At 58.4% G+C, this 5,979-nt stretch overlaps 2 pseudogenes; one reads left to right on the forward strand and one right to left on the reverse strand.

The window, feature by feature from the left end:
• Window positions 1-249: 249 nt before the first annotated feature.
• On the reverse strand, window positions 250-1,410 carry LOC115638059 (annotated as a pseudogene).
• A 3,873-nt stretch (window positions 1,411-5,283) lies between these two features.
• Window positions 5,284-5,734, forward strand: LOC115638222 (annotated as a pseudogene).
• Window positions 5,735-5,979: the final 245 nt, after the last annotated feature.

Consider the following 5,979-nt stretch of genomic DNA (forward strand, 5'->3'; position numbering starts at 1 on the left):
ACCCAGATTTTCACTCCTGTGGATGGGAACTGGGCACCCAGCATGGAAAATTGCCCCACAGGTCCAAAGCCGCCAGCCTTTGGGATAAGGGGAGTCGCTGAATGTCCCTGTGGAGACTCATGGCAGGGGCTGCCCGGGAGGGGCAGGGACACGGCAGGACAGGAGAACCCCAACAACAGAGGGCTGCCCAGGAGCGAAAGGGTGGAGCAAGGGCCCCGCTGCTCCCAGCCCATGGCCAGCACCTGGGCTCTATAGGACTCTGATGAAGCGAACAGGCCGACCTGGTTACAGGCCACGCGGATCCTGCGGGACTGGGGTATTCCCCTGCAGACACAGCTCGGTGGGTGGGGGGCTGTGCACCCGGCAGGTGATGAGGGGGTAGGCTGCGAAACTGTCGCATTCGTTATATTGGTCGTATCTCCCTCCTCCGCTGGTGCAGATGGCCCAGAGCCGGCTGGTGGGGGCGTGGATGAAGGTGTGGGTGAGTTTGCACATATGGATCTTCTGGCTCAGGCACCACATCATGTAGTTGCAGTAGGACTGGCCACTGTGGGTCTGGTCTTGGGGAAATCAACATGTTCGCTCACAAAGTTTTGGGAGCTGTTGTGTGGTCTGATGATCTGGGCCAGGCCGGCAGCCAGCGGGATGAGGGTCAGGAAGAGCAAAGGGCAGGGTCCCTCAGAGCCATGGCCATGTCTGTTTCTGGGTCGACCTGGAGTGGGGAGTCGGGGGAGACAGCATGGTCCGGGGATCTTCCTCCTCCTGGGACCAAACCCCTCCCACTGCCAGCCCATTCTACCAATAACACCTTATTACCCTGATCAAGATCAGGGCTTCTTTGTGCCAGGTGCTGCACAGACCCCACCAAGATCAGGGCCCCATTGTGCTGGGCATTACCCAGACCCTGACCGAGATCAGGGCCCCCTTCTGCTTGGAGTGTCCCAGACACAGAGTGAAATGCAGGCAGAGCTCACGCTGTGAAGGAAGCAGGGAAGGAAAGGGTTCTTCTCCCCTCCCATTACAGGTGGGGAAACTGAGCAGGGAGAAGTTCCAGTTGGGGTTTCCAGCTCCCTCGGGAGTGCCCAACTCCCACTGACACACCCCAGGGTTTGACCTGCAGACTCTGGGAGGGAGGCGGGGAGGCTTTGATTTCTGCATGCTAAAAGACAGGGAATGAAACCCAGGGCTCAAAGGCCCCATGGAGAACTACGATGAGCAAAGCAGCCGGCCAGGAACTGGACTGTCAGTGTTACTGCTTTGTCTGTAATGTGTCCATTGCTCTAACTCCCAGCACTCCACCCTCGTCCTGACTCCAGATGTCCCTCCATGTTTCATTCACTCTCTTGCCAAGATTCTGATCTCAGTCCCCAGGGTCAATCCAGAGTCACCCTCTGAGTGCAATGGGGTCATGGCCGGATTCTGCTCCCAGCCCTCCTGGGGTCAATCCGCAGTCACGCTCCCTGTGCACTTCCCCCCTGGCTGTGTCTGTTCTCAGCTCATCCGAGCCCTTGGGCTCCCATCAGAGATGTATCCAGCTGGTGGCTGAGCTGGGCGTCCCTGAATCTCCTTCCCCTTCAGATGTCCTTATATAGAGCCCTACCAGGCAGCTAGGGTTGGGGTGGGGCAGCTCCTCCCACTGAGGGCCCCAGAGTAGGTGGGTGGGGCAGGGAGTTAGGGGGGAAGTGGGCACAGGGCAGGGTCCTGAGACACTAAGAACCCCACAGCCCCAGTGCCTGGTGTACTTGCCCCTGTGATCCTCAGAATGGAAATGGAACCCAGGAGTCCTGGCTCCCAGCCCCCCTGCTCTCACCCCTCCCCTCCAAGAGCCAGGGATAGAACGCATGGGTCTTGACTCCCAGACCCTCTAACTGCAGGGCCCTGGTGCCCCAGTGAATCTACCTCTTTACTGGTGCCCTGGATACCCCATAATCCCCTGCCTCAGTCAGTCCCTCCCCTTGGGGTCCCTAGGAACCATCTCTGTGTGTAGCTCTTCATGTCATTCTGGTATTTATAGATGGGGGAGGGTCGGGTGTTTGTGCATATCTGGGCAGTTTCTGACCAATGGGTATGGGCGGGGGCGTGTGAGCAGTGTGTACAGGTGTGCATGACTTTTTGTGTCTGTGCAGTGTGCCTGTGTGTGTGATCGATGTGTAGGAGATTGTCTCTGGGCATGTAACACTACCCCTGTAGAGACTGTAGTGCCAGGGGAGTGTTACGGAGCTGAACGCACACAGCCCTGAGCACGGTGTGTAGTTGTATCCTGGACAGCCCCTGGCTGCCTGCAACGTCTCTCCTCCAGGCCAGTGTATCCACTACCCAACTGCCAAGCCTACGCAGTGTCACTGAACTGAAATAAATTGTGTGTCTGTGTCCATGTGTGTTTGTGAGTTGTCAGTGTGTATATGTCACTCTGTGCCTGGGGTCCATTTGTTCCTGTGTTTGGCTGATCTGAGACTTTGTCACTAGCTGACCGTGTCACCATCTGATTCCCTAATATGTCCTGTTGGAATAGGGGAGGCCAGGCTGGCTGGGCCCAGGGGTGAACCTGGGCAGGCTGGGTTGGCTGGACCCAGGGGGATCTGGGGCAGACCGGGCTTGCTGGGCCCAGCCAGCCTGGTCTGTCCTGGATCCCCCTGGGCCCAGCCACCCCAGCCTGCCCCGGATCCCCCTGGCCCAGCCACCTTGGCCTCCCCTGGATCCCCCTTGGAACCAGCCAGCCTGGCCTCTGGATTCCCCTGGCCCAGCCAGCCCGGCCTCCCCTACTTCAACAGGATATATCAGAGGATCAGATAGAGACAAAGTCGGCTGGTGAGAAAGCCTCAGATCAGCCAGACACAGGGACAAATGCGACCTGGGCCCAGAGTGACACAAACACACTGACAACACAACCACACACATACACACTTTGAACAGACACACAATGTATTTCAGTTCAATGACCCTGCACAGACCTGGCAGGTTGGGCAGAGGATACCCCAGCCTGGAGGAGAGCCAGTCCCGGGTGGGGTGTTAGTGTCAGCCAGTGGCCGTCCAGGACAGGGCTACAGACTGTGCTGGGGGGTTGTGTGTGTTCAGCTGTGTAACACTCCCCTGGCACCATAAACTCTCCAGGGCATGTGTTACACATCCAGAGACACACACACATACTGCACAGACACAAACGCTCAGATAAACATGCACACCCGTATTCACTTCTCACACACGTACACACTCACACCCCCATTCATAGCCGTTGGTTAGACACCACCCTCATACACTCGTAGACACACACTCCTGCACACTGCTCACATGCACACTCACCTGCGCTGTTCAGATACACACACACCCACTTGCGCACGGCTCAGACACAAACACTCTTGGACACTGCTCTCTCACACACACACACACTGCAGGGGGAAGGCGGCAGCCCCAGGAAAGATGACGCCAAGCCCCAGCCAGTCCCTCCGCGCCCCCATGTCCCACCCAGCCCTCGCCCTTCCCCCTGACCCTGAGGCTCAGGTGCAATCGGGAGGAGGGGCAGGACTGTGATCCAAGAATCTGCTGGGCACAGGCCAGGCCTGCCCCTCCCCTGCAGGACCGGTGCTAGGGGTTTGAGCACCCCTAGGTGGATGGCAATTTCGCAGCCCCGTGCGCTGGTCCCGCGGCTCTGCTGGAGCTGCCGCAGTGGTGCCTGCAGACGGTCCGGTGGTCCGCGGCTCCGCTGGAGCTCCCACAGTCGTGCCTGCGGGAGGTCACCGGAGCCATGCGAGCAGCCGACTGTCCAAAGGCACGACTGCGGCAGCTCCAGCAAAAGCCGTGGACCACCGGATCGTCCACAGGCACCACTGCGGCAGCTCCACCGGAACCGCCTGCTGCCCCCTCTGGCAAAACGGCGCACACCATTTATTCTGACGCCCTAGGCGCTTGCCTAGGCTGCCTAAATGGTAGCGCCAGCCCTGCTCCCCTGGATGGGTCACTGCCCCTCTTGATGCCCAGGATCTGATCAGGGTCTAGTTTGGGGTTGTGGTTATGGGGTATCCAGGGCACCCAGGTTAAATCTGTAATAGGGTGGCTTCACTGGGGCACCTGGATTTGAACCTGGCTCTGGGAGGTGAGTGGGATCTCATGGATTAGAGCTCAGGGAGGCTGAAAGTCAGGACTCCTGGGTTCCATTTCCATTCTTGGGGAAACACTGGGTTGAGGATCACAGAGGCAGGTGCACCAAACACTGGGGCTGCGAGGTTCACATTGTCTCAGGACCCTGCCCTGTGCCCGCTTCCCCCCCAAAATCACTGTCTCATTCTGCATCTCTGGTCCCCGCAGTGGGAGGGGCTGCTGCACCCCAACTGCCTGATCAGGCTCTATATAATGACACCCAAAGGGGAAGGAGACAGAGATACTCAGCTCTGTTGGCAGCTGGATCCATCTCTGATGGGAGCCACAGGACTCTGGTAAGCAGAGAACAGACCCAGCTGGGGGAAAAGCAAGGGGAGGGGCATAGTGGATTGACTCTGGGGACTGGGAGCAGAAATCCGGCCCTGACCACATTGCACTTAGGCAGTGACTCCACATTGGCCCTGGGGAATGAGATCAGAAACTTGGCAAGAGAGTGGGAGGAACACGGGGGGACATGTGGAGTCAGGACTCCTGGGTTCTCACCCCGGCTCTGGAAGGAGAGTGGCATCTAGTGGTCACACGAAAGGTGGCTGGGACTGGGAGTCAGGACACTGGGCGCATTGCAGACAAAACAGTAAAGCGGACAGTTCAGTTCCTGGCCGGCTGCTCTGCTCGTCCTGAGTCTCCACTGGTCAGGAGCCTAGGGTTCATTCCTGTTTCTTAGGATGTGGATTTCCAAGGCCCCCCAGAGTCCTCCAGGCCAAACCCTGGGTGTGTCCATGGGACTTGGGCTCCCCAGAGGGAGCGAAGACCTGAACTGGAACTTCTCCCTGCTCAGTTTCCTACCTGTAACAGGGGGGAGAAGAGCCTTTTCCTTCCCTGCTCTCTACGCAGCGTGAGCTCTGCCTGCATTTCACTCTGTGTCTGGGACTCTCTGAGCAGAAAGGGGCCCTGATCTTTGTCTTGGTCAGCAGCACCGGCACAACGGGGCCCTGATCTTGGTTGAGGTAGGTGCAGCGCCCAGCGCAATGGGGTCCTCATCTCGATCGGGTTATTCAGGCTTTAGAAAGAGAATCTGTTGGCAGGGGAGGGTTTGGGATTCCATGGAGAAGGCAAATCCCCACTCCATTCTGTCTCCATCTATTTCCTCCCCACACTCCACAGGCCGATCCAGTGACAGACACAGCCATGGCCCCAAGGGGATCCTGCCCCTTGCTCTTCCTGACCCTCGTCCTGCTGGCCATCTGTCTAGCCCAGAACATTGTACTACCCAACAGCTATGAGCGGTTTGTGAGCGAACACGTTGATTTCCCCAAGACCAGACCCCCCAAGGGCAGAGTACTGCAACGTCATGATGCGTTGCCTCTGCCTGACCCACCCTGGCTGCAGACCCAGCAACACCTTCATCCATGCCCGCACCAGACAGGTCAGAGCCATTTGCAGCCGCCCACGGATATGCGTCTACCCCAGCCTCAACCAGTGCGACAGCCTCACAGCCTTCTGCCTCACCATGTGCCAGCTGGTGTTCAACCCCCGCCGTTCACCACGCTATATCTACAGGGAAATACCCCAGACCCGCAGGATCCGCGTGGCCTGTAACCAGCAGCAGCGGCCCGTGCACTTCCTCAGAATCCTGTAGATCTCAGACGCCAGCAATGGGCTGGGAGCAGGGGGTTCCCTACTTCCTCTTTCACTTCTGGGTAGCCCCATCACTGAGAGCTGTCCTGTCCCATCCCTGCCCCTGCTGCACAACACCCGCCATAAGTCTCCACAGGGACATTCAGTGTCTCCCCCTTATCCTGCAGGCTGGCAGCTTTGGGACTGTGGGAGGATTTACCACACTGGGCGTCCGGTTACCATCCACATGAGTGAAAATCTGGTACC

Source organism: Gopherus evgoodei, chromosome 21 (assembly GCF_007399415.2).
Source record: "Gopherus evgoodei ecotype Sinaloan lineage chromosome 21, rGopEvg1_v1.p, whole genome shotgun sequence".
NCBI classification, from domain to species: domain Eukaryota; kingdom Metazoa; phylum Chordata; order Testudines; family Testudinidae; genus Gopherus; species Gopherus evgoodei.